The 13380-nt window shown below is 38.5% G+C and overlaps 1 long non-coding RNA gene across 1 annotated transcript; it reads right to left on the reverse strand.

Moving 5' to 3' along the window:
• Positions 1 to 7019: 7019 nt before the first annotated feature.
• LOC103283033 (uncharacterized) lies at positions 7020 to 8947 on the reverse strand. Its single transcript, XR_507970.3, has 2 exons — positions 8508 to 8947; positions 7020 to 7450 (listed from the first exon to the last, which is right to left on the reverse strand). It is a non-coding gene; the product is annotated as an uncharacterized LOC103283033 (long non-coding RNA).
• Positions 8948 to 13380: the final 4433 nt, after the last annotated feature.

The raw sequence follows: 13380 nt of genomic DNA on the forward strand, positions 1-13380 counted from the left end.
CCCCCCCCAACTTCTTTTTAGGAGGGACGCAGCGCAATGGCAATGGCAAGCTAGCCTTGTCTCCTGGCAAGAGAATCAGAGATATAAAATGTATTTCATTGTCCCAGGCTTCTGGGAAAGAATCTGCCCTGGGTTGGGTGGCTGGATGTGAGATTTGTGTATGTGTGTGTGCGCGTGCTGGTAGTCTTCTGTTGAGTTTTCTCTTATTCAGCTGCCTGTTAAATAATTCATATTGCTCATGAATTTCGTATTTAGGAAGTACTTTTTTGTTCACCCTCTTTTTATTTTCTTGTCAAATCAAGCCATGTGGTATGGTCTGGTGTTTTAAAACATGACAGGGTAAGAGCCTGCTGTTTGTCATGATATATGTCACCGTTTTCTTCATAACTGTCTGTCTACATACATGGAGACCCTAGACTAAAACGGAGGTTTGCTAAAAATAAAGAACATTTTAGGATCACAGAATGTATAAGAAGGCCCGGACTGCTAATCTGGCATTAAGTATCTTTATTTTATTTTATTTCCTATACTTGTATCCCACCCTACTCACCCCAAAGAGGACTTCACAACCAGCAGTAATTTGATGCCCGACATACAATTCCAAAAATAACAATTACAATTAAAACAAAACACGAAAAGATAAATTAACAAGCAATATTAACAAGAATAATCATGAGCATGTACACTTTGGTAAATCCTAATTTGAGGAAACATTCTTTTTTACTTCCCCAAATAAGGGATGTTGAAGGTACATCTAAATTCATTTCCTCATAAGATAATTTAAATGGGATCTTAGCCTCTTTTGTCTTGTTTGTGCAGGATTAATCCTGCATAATACACAGAGGAGAAATCTAACAGATATATTTCTTGCTAATGAAGAGGGTTTATATCCATATGTCGATCTGAATATTCAAAGAAAGGATAAGCAGTGGTGTAGCTATGTGGGATTTTTAAAGAGCTGAGTTGTTAATGAAACATGGACCCAGATAGTTGGGTGGACCTTGGCTCATGTTATGGATCTTACCTGGCTCTTCCATTACTGTAGCTCTCCCAGTACTGCTTCCTGGAACTGTAGGAAGATGGAGTTGAAATAAAGATGCTGAGCAGCTTGCCAGGTAAGGATGATCTGAGTCTCAGAGATTCAAAGCTCAAACTTGAGACCTAGAGATGACCCCTTGTGATGTTATAAGGGGCAGAACAAACCAGCATACACTAAGCATCAAATGCAGTAATCCATTCAAGTAAGTCTAACAAATAAGGGAAATATATATTGTGAAGGCAGTGCTTCCATCCTGAGATTTCTCTCCTTCCTCCAGAAAATCAGAGAAGAGGGCTCAAGTCCTGGCACTCAAGTCCTATGCAAGCCATGCTTAGATCCAAGCCATTGATTTCAGTATGTATTAGACTTATAGTCTGGAGCAATATCCCAAGCACTTTATACTGAGGCCAAGTTCCATTAAGAGAGCCATTGTGGTTTGAACATTGGACAATAACTCTGGAGGTTTCAAATCCCTGTTTGGCCATGGAGACCCACTTGGGCCTCTCAGCACCAGGGAAAGGCAATGCCCTCTGAACAAATGTTGCCAAGAAAACCACATTATAGGTTCACCATAAGTCAGAAATGATTTGAAGCCACATAACAAAAAGAACAGGGGGGCTTTTCTTAAGTAAATCTTTGTAAGCACAGAATAAAAACTGGTCAGTTAAAAATTTAAGTTTTTACTGAAATTTTGTCCCTGTTGAAGAATAAGTTGACAGTGTGTATTTTATGAGTATACATGTGGTTCTTAGTGATATAGCCAGGAGTGTGTTCAAATTCATTCCATACACCACACAATTAGGCATGCATTGGCTATACTTAGGTTTCAACCAAGCCCTGTGAGGGGCACGGAATAGTAGAAATAGGAAGCTAGCTAGGTTATTTATTTATCAGTCTAGCTTAATATTGTCTACTTGGACAGAAAATACCTCTATACAGGGATGGTCTTCCAGATCTTGTTGGATTGCAACTGGATAGTTGACAATCGGGTCTGCTGGGACTGTCAAGCCAGTAGCATCTGGAGAGCCATACTTTCCCCAATCTTCCCCTCAGGATATCAAACAAAATTCTTTCCCCGTCATCTACAACTAAGGCTGCCAGGGACTGGACTAGGGGTTTATTACACACAGAGTGTATATCCTACCACAGAAAATTTTTTCCTTATCAATGGTATCTATTATTTGATCAATTAGATGGTGGTTATATGCTCAGAATTTGTTACGTTGTCATATGCATATAAGGACTTACGTACCCCAATGGCCAATAGTAATCTTCCCTAGCCTAGTGCATGCCAGATGTTTTGGATTACAACTGTCACAGTTTGGGAGTACTAGATATGCTGCCTGATGCTGTTGGGAGCTGAAGTCCAAAAATGTCCAATGGCCCCTTTCAAAGGATGGGAAAATCAGATATCTATTGGAGATGGAGGTAAAAGCTTCTCATTTTTATATTCCCATTAGGAGACAAATCATTGTAATGTACATTCAATGATGCTTCCAGATCATAGAAACAGTGCATTGCATAATCAGTTTCTGAATTTAGAAGATCATGGATGAACATGTGAAATTATAGGAAATTACACAACACTTCTGCTTACCTGAGATTTGAACCCAATCAAAATCACTGAGTTTTTCACAGAAATCAATAAAATGCTTGTATTGTTTAAGGCCTGTTTTATTATTTCACCACTAGATCGAGATCATTCAATTTGTATTGAATTAAATCCTTACTGAGTTAAATAAAGCTTTTATTTCACATAAAAGTATTGTTGGTAAATTGCCAGGATTGTTTTCTAAGAAGGATATGTGTGTAGAAATCCTAGAAATAAATTAGTAATAAATGTTCTGCCTATTACCCGTTTTCAGTAATATACATAAATTAGTAATAAACCTACAGAAATAAATTAGTAATAAACCTACACCCACGTTCTTCTCATTGTATCACATTGGGTTTTATTAGAGATGCAGTTAAGCCTGCCCTTTTCAGAACGTTTACCCTAATTATGAATTGAGTCCAAGACTTTTTGAAGTTCAGGCTCAATTCATAATGAGTTTGCTCCTGGCCTGGGTCCTTTCCAAAGCCACCTTTTCCCTATTTTTACTAAAATTTATATGGTGATGGGAAAGATGGGAAAATGACTTAATTAGGGTTCATTTCAAATCAGACTTAAATATGTTTATTCTTGGGTCCGTTCTAGGTCTCATTAGACAGCAGTTTTTGACACTAAGAAAACCGTGAGACCTCCACATGTACCCTTTGTATGCCAAGACCGCAGGGCAGGGCAATGTACTAGAGATGCAGACACAACTTTTCTCATGGGTTGTGGTATCCACAACCTATGAGAAAAGTTTAACTGCTATGTCTCAATGCTTCTACTTCCTTCTAATGAAGGCCAGAAGAGCAGACCTTCAACTGCAACAGGTATAAACGCAGGGCAGATCTCACATCGCCCTTGGGACTCTTTTTGGCAACCTCTAGACTTGCTCTGCCCCTTCCTCTTCCAAAAAGATTTAATGGCTTTTCTCAGGACTGTTCTACCAGTCCTCTAGGAGGAATATTTATATCTCAGTGTCCTACAATATTTCACAGATGAATACTGAATTACAAACTTGTGCATTATCAGAATGTGGTCAAGATGACAAAAGGGTACACACCAAGCTAGGAGAAGCTGCAACAGTTTGCTTTTTGGCTGATTCTACAGGGAAGGGCAAGATTCCAGCCCCTTTGCTTGAAATGCCCACTAGAAATCCTGGAAGGCAGAAAAACATACCTTAATGTTCCATAGAGGATGCTTGGGGACAAAAAAGGTTGTTTTTGTGAGAACAAGAGTTGTAGGAGTACAACCCTCCAAGATCTTCAGGAGGGCTAATCAAGTTTTCCACAGTTAACTACCCTTCCCTCTTACCTATACAGAAGGTATCTATGTACAGTTGAGTCTCGCTTATCCAACCTTCACTTATCCAACTTTCTGTATTATCCAACACAGTCTGCCTTTTAGTAGTCAGTGTTTTCAATACATTGCAATGTTTGGGTGCTAAATTCATAAATACAGTAATTACTACATAATGTTACCATGTATTGAACTGCTTTTTCTGTCGATTTGTTGTAAAACATGATGTTTTGGTGCTTGGAAGCTACTTGCTTTAAAAAGATTTTCTGCCTCCCTGCTCCATGGGAGGCGGGGAAGAAGCCCTGCCCTGGAGGGGGTGGGGAGAGGCTTTTTCTTTAGAGACTTTTAAACATAGGCTGGATGACCATCTGTCAGGGATGCTTTGAATACGCTTTTCTTGCTTCTTGGCAGGGGATTGGACTGGATGGCTCACGGGGTTTCTTACAACTCTATGATTCTATGAGAGAGACATCAGCTGTTGGCAAGACCAGGCTCAAGAAATAATTGTTTCCAACTCCTTCACCTGAAATATAACCTACCCTAACTGGTATTCATTGAGGGTATCCCTTTCCAATATGAATTAGCACTGACCCTTCTTAGATAGGACTTACCTTGTTTCACTTTAAAACCTGCAGAGTTCTGGAGCTTGTAGTTCAGTGAGAAACTACAAGCCCCAGAATCTGCAGGCAGCTGTAGGATTGATAGTGGGCACAGAATCTAAATGGAAAATTTGGTTTTTAAAGAAGCAGTTCTAAGCAGACAACCTTTGGATTTAGTCTCGATAATTCCTTCCAGTAAATCAGAGGAGTTTTTATGAAATTTGTTTGTAGTTCCCTTTTGCAGCTCTGAGTAGATTCGGGGACTAAAGTCTAGGACCCCAGTGTAGCCCTCCTAGGATGCATCTACACTGCAGAATTAATGCAGTTTGACACCACTTTTAATTGCTATGGCTCAGTACTATGTAATCTTGGAAGTGATAGTTTGGTGAGGCACCAGCATTCTTTGGCAGAAAAGGCTAAATAGCTTGTAGAACTACAACTCCTAGGATTCCATAGCATTGAGCCAGGACAATTAAAGTGGTGTCAGGCAGCATTCATTCTATAGCATCAATTCACTTAAGGAAGCCTCAGACAAACACATGCCTGCTGTTGATTGTAAGAAAGATGCCCTATGCCATCTGCACACAGATATTATATCAAACATATCTGTAACTGGACTGATAAGTTGTGTATCTGTATATGCTGAACACATGAAGTTGTCAGTAAACCAAATATGTTATTTTTACCAAAGTCTACTTCATTTTGTCTCTTGAGTTCATAATATAGAACAAGTTGTTTTATGGAAGAGTTGATATATTTTTGAGCAACTGAAAAACATTTCTGAAGCAGTGCTATTTTGTGCACTGGCATAATCTCTGCTTTCCTAATAGAGATAACAGGTTTCAGTCTAACAATACCATTGCATTGCATAATTATATCTGGTTGTGTACCACTTGAGAAGAGTTTACTCAAATGGGTTTTTGGCTCTTCTCTGGAAGATCATGCTTTTCCAAAAGGTTATTATCTCCAAAAGGTTATGAATGCCATTTTCCAAAACTTATTGTCATCTTCAAGACCTAGGAAGACCACGGGACCCCACTGTGTTTTTCAGTGTCATAACATGGACCCAAATGAAACCCACATATCAAAAAGGATGAACCTATCACAAAGTTTTCTTATCAAGATTTGTTCAGAAAGGGGTTGCTTTTGCCTCTCTCTGAGAGAGTGTGATTCATCCGAAGACCCCATCTACACTTCCATATAATGCTGTTTGAAACTGCATTATAAGATCAGTGTAGACTCAGTGTAGACTGCATTGAACTGTATTACGGTACATGAGTCTACTCTGACCATATAATGCCATTTCAAACAGAATTATATGGCAGTTTGGAGGGGGTTGAAGTCACCCAGTTGTTTCCCATGTTTGAGCAGGAACTCGAACCCTGGTCTTCAGTGTCTTATATCAACACAGAACAGTGGTTCTCAACCTGTGGGCCTACAACTCCCAGAAATCCTAGCCAGTTAACCATCTGTTAGGATTTCTGGAAGTTGAAAGTCAAAACATCTGGGGACTTACAGGATGAGAACCACCGACATAGAACAATGCAGTTTGACACCACTTTAACTGCTATGGCTCAATGCTATGGAACCACAAGTGTTGTAGTTTTATAAAGCCTTCAGTTTTCTCTGCCAGAGTGCTGTATCCTCACTAAACTACAAATCCTAGTATTCAATAGCACTCAGAGCCCTTCCAAACAGGCCCAAACCTTTAAAATCCCAATTCCTCTCGTGATTTAGGCCACACAGCAGCTCCAAACCCCAAGTTTTCCTCTGTGTGTGTGTGGCTAAATGCCTTCCTGGCCATTGAGCCACACACTGGGAGGGCATCTAGCTATCTCTCAGCCCCCTGTTTTCCCTCTAAACTTTCCAGAGGGGCCTCTTAGAGAAAGCTCCCGAAATGTCAAAATGGCACAAAATGCAGTCAGGCCCCTCTGGTAAGTCTAGAGGGGAAATGGAGGACTGGCAGGGGAGTGTGGAGATGCCATCCTGCTCCTTCAGACCCTTAAATCCTGAAGAACCAGGATGGCAATGAATATTGACCCCCAGAATCATGGAAGGCGGTCTCAAGAGCAATCCCTATAGGCCCAAATACCTGGAAAGATCTGGATCTTTTCAGGTGTTTTTTAAATCCTGAGGGGATTGACTCTTGAGACCACCTTCCATGATGCCTCATGTTAATCCGCAATCCATCATGGGTTTTGGGCCTGTGTGGAACGACCCCAAGACAGCTAAAGTGCTGTCAAACTGCACTGTTGCAGCACCCTTAGTGTATAATCCTAAATCATGGTTTGCTGTTAAAGGAAACTCAATAATTGTTTAAAGCCTGGATGCCTCTCTTCCCTACTGCCAGCAAAAATGTCATGCTAATAGCATTATATAAAATCAACAATTGTTTACATTGCATATTGAATTTCACTGAGAAGCTCTCTCTTTTGTGTGTGCTTGGGTGGGGAGAGATGGAGAAGTGAGAGTGCACCATGCTCCATGATGTTTTTAGCCTCATTTTACTTTAACAAAAACTGAACAGGAATAATAAAGAAATACATGGCACAAACAGAGTAAGAACAACTATAAGACTTCTGGTATTGGCCTGCCAAGACAATGAGTTTATGGCTTACGTTTCAACATATATTCTTATTTTTCTTTCTTAAGCAAGTTGCGAAAGCAATGTCTCATCTTTGGCAATGTAAACGGGTGCCTTGGATGTCATGGAAATGCTGACAGACCTTCTCTGTTACGGCACGAGTGGCACCAGTAAAAAAGCAGGGGAACAGATGCTGCCACCACTGCCCCTGGTGGGGGAACGGCGATGAAACAGAAGGGCATTAGAGTTGGTCGATGGCAAATTAATCCTTTTGTACTAGCAGCTGCACCGAGTGAGATGTTAGCATTCATGCTTCGGTTCTTCCAGTGCACCAAGCCCTGGTAGAGATGGTTGGAAGAGAAGAGACAATGAAAGGTCACCAGTTTCAATGGAATAATAACCGGGGAAGGGGGCGGTATGTGTGTGGGGGAAAGCATTCATGGGCATGTTCTGTGAATGTATAAGACCCCCTGTTATTTAAAAAAATATTTTTACTCCAGCAATAGAAAATTTCATTATACAATTTTTAAAATCAGTGATTATATTCAACATTGATTAAATTTGCAATATACCCTATCAAACACTAAACACTACGAAAATAAAACCCCATTTCCCTCAATAAATTCTGTAATAAAAATTAGATAAAAATTACTAAGATTGACTTCCAACCTCCTTACTTAAAGACATATGATGGAAATATAGTTATCATCCTACTAACTTCTTATCTAAAAAATTTCCCCATTTCTATTTTATAATCTCATTTATATATACTTAATCTCCAAAACTTTCAAACATGTTTATATTTTCTTTTCTTTTTGTGAATTGTATGAACGCTTTCCATTCTTTTAGAAAAGTGTCTATCCATTTCTCTTTTATTAGACAAGATAACTTTTCTATTTCTGCCAGTTCCAAAATGTTTATAATCTAATTTTCTCTTGAGAGTATTTCTTTGTTTTCCAATTTTTGTGTGTAGAACCTCCTTTATTTTTCAACAGACCTATTCAATTTTGGGTTCCTCATTTAGGCTTAGGAATGTCAGGTTTATGTGGCTGCCTTACTGGTATGGAAAAAGTATATATGTATATATTTTCCCTTTTCTTTATGTATAATGCTTTGACAGCCCCAGTGTCTGAATTGAATCCAGTCCACGTGCAGTGAAATCTCTGTTCTGATTGGCAAAGAACGAAAAGAAAAAGAATCTTCTTGTTCATTTCGGAGAGAAATAAGGAGGTCAGTTCAGTGTTTCAGAAGAATATGGTGATTTTGGCAATGGATCAGTAAAACAGCAATCTCATCTCCTGGTTCCAAACAATTAGACTCCCAGTGCGATGCGTCAGATTACAGATGAAGACTGTGAATGATATCGGTAAAGCTTTTGTGGGCTCTATTCCTTACCTGATTCTCACAATTCTTTATGGAAACTTGGAGAGAGATGTGCAAACAATGGCCCAAATGTGCCAAAGCTGGCACCCAGTGGTTCTTAGTGTCTGAATAAGAGCTGCTGCCCCCTCACCACCACCGCCTTTCTTCAACAAGAGATGCTGCCAAGCAAGTAGTTGCTTTTAAAGCATTTACAAATGGTAATGCACCAACAGCTGGTCTCAATCCAACTCTGCTATTGTAGGGATATTTTGAAAGCCAGGGCAGAGAGTTTGAAAACTCCTGCCAAACTCCCAGTGAGAGTAGGGGAGCATTTTACAAGAGCAGGAAGAATGAGGGAAAGGGAGAAAGTTGGTTAGTGATTTCTTCGAAAGATCTGCAGTGTAAGTATCCTATGCAGTTCAAGTCTAGCCCGGCATATTAGAAAGATGTTTTGCTTTGCTGAAGACCTTGGGTGATGAGTATTGACAGAAATGGAGCCATTGGAAAATGACACAATCAGATGATTCTGTTGGGTGTGAGAACTTAAAGGTATGAAAAAAAATAGCATAAAACTCTCATCTTCCCAAATCTAAAAGGGAACCTTCCAAACTTTGAAAAAAACATTCAAATGAGAACTGAGCATGCTCAATAGCTACCCAAAATGGAGTGTTGTGTGGAAAAATGGAAAACTGTTGGTTGGGAGGGGAGAAAGGACTGCACTCTCCACAAGAAGAGGGCATGGGTGGATAGAGATGGCACTCTAAACCAAAATGCTCCCTATTTGTTGGTGAGAAGTTGTTGCTATATTTTTGCAGAATAGTCAAGAACAGGGACGATAGGTTGTTTATATCAGTTTTTTTCATCTTTTAAATAGATTATGTTGCAACTGCCAACTGGTTAATGTTAACAGCTGGATTGAGATTACTTATATGTATATTTAAAATTTGTCATCCTTTTTACAAGTTATACCACAACGACCAGCCAGCATTAATGGTAACAGCCGGGTCAATATATTAACCAATTAAAATAAAAAGTGGATCCCCATTCTGTTGATATTTTAGAGATGATTTTATGAAAGTAACATTCTCTCTCTTTTACATGTTAAAAAGATACATTTGTATTATTGGTAAAAAAAAACTGCTTTGAATGCATTGTCTGAGCATGTAGATGGGTATGGATTCTTGACAGGAATTTTGCTTTTAATTAAAAATCTTTCCTGGGTAGCATTTCTAACTAAATTACAATTTGAAATGGTAAAAATGTACATTTCCAAATCTTTTACAAAAATTATTTTTAATGCTTAAACAATTAGTGTATATATACAAACACACTCACAATTTAATTCTCAGGGGGATTGCATGTTTATGTTTGGCAGCTTTGGGATTTTTGATGGCTGAATAGCCTCCTAAAAAGCACACATATTACAATGTATTAATAAAGATCATTGTATTAAAAATAACTACAACTGGAATTTTTTTCTGGTGAACATTTAAAGATCAATATAAACATCGTAATCTTTTTATGCTGTGAATCTTTCCTCAATGGTAAATCTTTTTTTGCTTTTTGGCGACACCTGAAGTGGTGCTCTGCACCAAAACAAGGGAAAATCCTATCTTCTTCAAGGAGCTTCAGTAATCATGTGTAACTGAAATGTTACAGTTATGATCTTCACACACATACACACACACACACATATATATACACTTTCCTATTTTACAAAAGTAACACACATTGTTTTTAAGACGCTGCTGGTTTGAGATGTAGGCTGAGCATCCTGGGTGGTTGAGATAGTGATATATTTGCTTTCTGATGGTTCAATGTACACAAGCTTTGTTTCATGCACAAAATTATTAAAAATATTGGGTAGAAAAGTTCTTCCAGGCAATGTGTGTAATGTGTGTATGAAATATAACTAAAGTTTGTGTTTAGACTTGGGTACCATCTCTGTTATATACAAATCTGAAAAAAAAAATCCCAAATCCAAAATGCCCATGGTCCAAAGGATTTTGGATAAAGGATATTAACATGCACAGCAGAACTTGAGTGAGAGGAAGAGACATTCCCCACCACATGTGATTTTTGATGGGAATTCCTAACCCCCACCCCACCAAAATCACTTTTGTATTTACAGTTATAATAAATAGATCAATAACCCATAATTATTGGTAAATATGAGTCTGATCCTCTTTTGACTGCAGTAATTTATCACAAGGTTATTATCAACATCTTCTTCCCAGTGTCCTGAAAGTGAAATACAGAAGTCTGTGATCTTGGGTGAGACATATTGAATGGTAACAACGTTCTCAAACATAACTAATATTTATCTGTCTCAAAACTAAAAACAGATTGTGTGTTGCTATATTTAGTAAACGGTTGAGAATTTTATCTACACAGACTACATGGAAAACGTTTAGAACTTAAATCCATCTTTTTCATTACATAAGCAGGTGCTCACAACATCTTAGAAGCTCAATCAGGTTACATCTACACTATAGAATTAATGCAGTTTGACAACACTTTAATTGTCATGGCTCAATGCTATGGAATCCCTAGAGTTGGTAGTTTGGTGATACACCAGCACTCCTTGGCAGAGAAGGCTAAAGTCTTTGCAAAACTACAACTACGAATCATGAATCCATAGCACTGAGTCATGGCAGTTAAAGTGGCATTAATCCTAAAGTGAAGATGCACCCTAAATCTTCTTTCAGATTGGTGTGTCGATGTTATACTCTCTGTTTGTTTGTGGTCACAACTGTCCACACTCCTGGTATTACAAGAAGGTTTACTACAAGGAGTGCATTCAGTGTGTTAACAGTCCATATATTAGAAAACTCTACAAGATAAAAAACAACAACATTGGCATTAGAATTTATAACTTGATCAGGGACCCTTTTACACTACAAAATTATAGCATTACTTTCCAATGCAGGTGCTATGGTTCCAGTAAGCCTAAAGTCTACCTAGTAGGATTATGATTATGATTATGATCATTTCAAAGAATGCCTCCCCGGAAGATTCTTCTCTACCAAAAAATGCTGTTGCCTCACCAAACTACAACTTCCAAGACTCTATAGCATTGAGCCATGGCAATTAAAGAGGTGTCAAACTTCATTGTCTACAGGGCAGCAAAAGGGGGCCTAGACAGGGAAGAATAGTCCATTTTGGGCGGGGGGAGTTGAAGGAGGAAAACCATTTCCCCCATTTTTACTGTGTATCACCTCTTCTTCCCATCTCATAAACAGTGGTTGTTTTGATGACGGCATCATGCGTGGGGGGAATAATAGGAAAGCAGGAGGAAATGGTTTAACCCCTTCAATCCACTTTCCCCCGTCAAATGGACTATCCTTCTCTGTCTAGCGCCCCCTTGTGGCCTCCGCCTGGATAATGAGACAGTTCTACCTACAGTGTAGAGCTAGGCTATGCGAGGATACTGTCCTACTGTTATCATGCATTACTATAAGAACAAAACTATAAGTACGAAAGTTCAATAAATCAACCCTGCCATCTCATCCATGGAGTATATGTATCAAATCTCCCAACATATAATGAGTATATGTGCATGTCAAATTCAATTTTCTAAATATTTCAGTTTCTGTAAACATAACACAAATGAAACATTGAGACTTCGAGGAAATGTTCTATGGAAAACTGTGACCTATGAGTATTATACATTATTGAATGTAAGGCCCGGGGTAATGAAGAGATTATTTTGCAGTGATATCTTTCACCTGAATAGATATTTCAGAAGGTTCCCTCCTGATGTTTTTTGGAACCTGTATATATCAAGCTTGAATATCATTGTCCCATTTTTTAATTGTTCAGCATTTTGGAACAGAGTTTGGGTTATTGCCACATGTACATATCTGGGGAAACATTTCATTACAAGAAATTACTAAAAAAAATTAACCCATATTTTGGACCTACCTAGGCTTCCCATTCTTCATATTTAAGCAGAACTTGTAAATTTGTTTTAAAAATATAATTACTGAGTTACAACTCAAAAATAACTACAGTAGAGTCTCACTTATCCAAGCTTCTGGATTATCCAAGCCATTTTTGTAGTCAATGTTTTCAATATATCATGATATTTTGGTGCTAATTTCGTAAATACAGTAATTATAACATAACATTACTACGTATTGAACTACTTTTTCTGTCAAATTTGTTGTATAACATGATGTTTTGGTGCTTAATTTGTAAAATCATAACCTAATTTGATGTTTAATAGGCTTTTCCTTAATCTCTCCTTATTATCCAAGATATTCGCTTATCCAAGTGTCTGCCGGCCCATTTAGCTTGGATAAGTGAGACTCTACTGTAATTATTATTATAGTTACAATGTTTACAAATAAGGCTGTGTACTCCTGTTTCTCCAAAATAATGGAAATATTTACATTTTAAGGAAAAGAAAAGTTGGATGTTACAATGGGTGCTCTGTGATACAAATATACTCTGTAGTTTGGTGAGGCAGCAGCACTCTGGCAGAGAAGGCTAAATACCTTGTAAAACTACAACTGCCATGATTCCATTGATGCATGTCAGTTACAATGGTATCAAACTACATTAATTTTACAGTGCAGATGAATTCTAAGTAGCACTTGACCTTCACCATAATAATAAAATTATTTATATTCCGCTCTATCTCCCCGAGGGGACTCAGAGCGGATTGCAGGATATATACAAGGCAAACATTCAATGCCGTCACCATTAATAACAAAGACAGACAATACATGGACAGAAGCAAGGCTTCCTGCTTTTCCATTTCCAGCATCTGGAGGCTGTGTTTGACTCGGCCATGGGGAGGTGGTGGTGTTCCGTTTTCCAACAAGGAGGCCGATGTCAGTGGATGCCTTTCTGACTGAATTTGCTGGCATGTTTTTCAGGGGCGCCATTTACCTCCCCACCA

The sequence above is a fragment of the Anolis carolinensis genome, chromosome 1, assembly GCF_035594765.1.
Source record: "Anolis carolinensis isolate JA03-04 chromosome 1, rAnoCar3.1.pri, whole genome shotgun sequence".
NCBI lineage: Eukaryota > Metazoa > Chordata > Lepidosauria > Squamata > Dactyloidae > Anolis > Anolis carolinensis.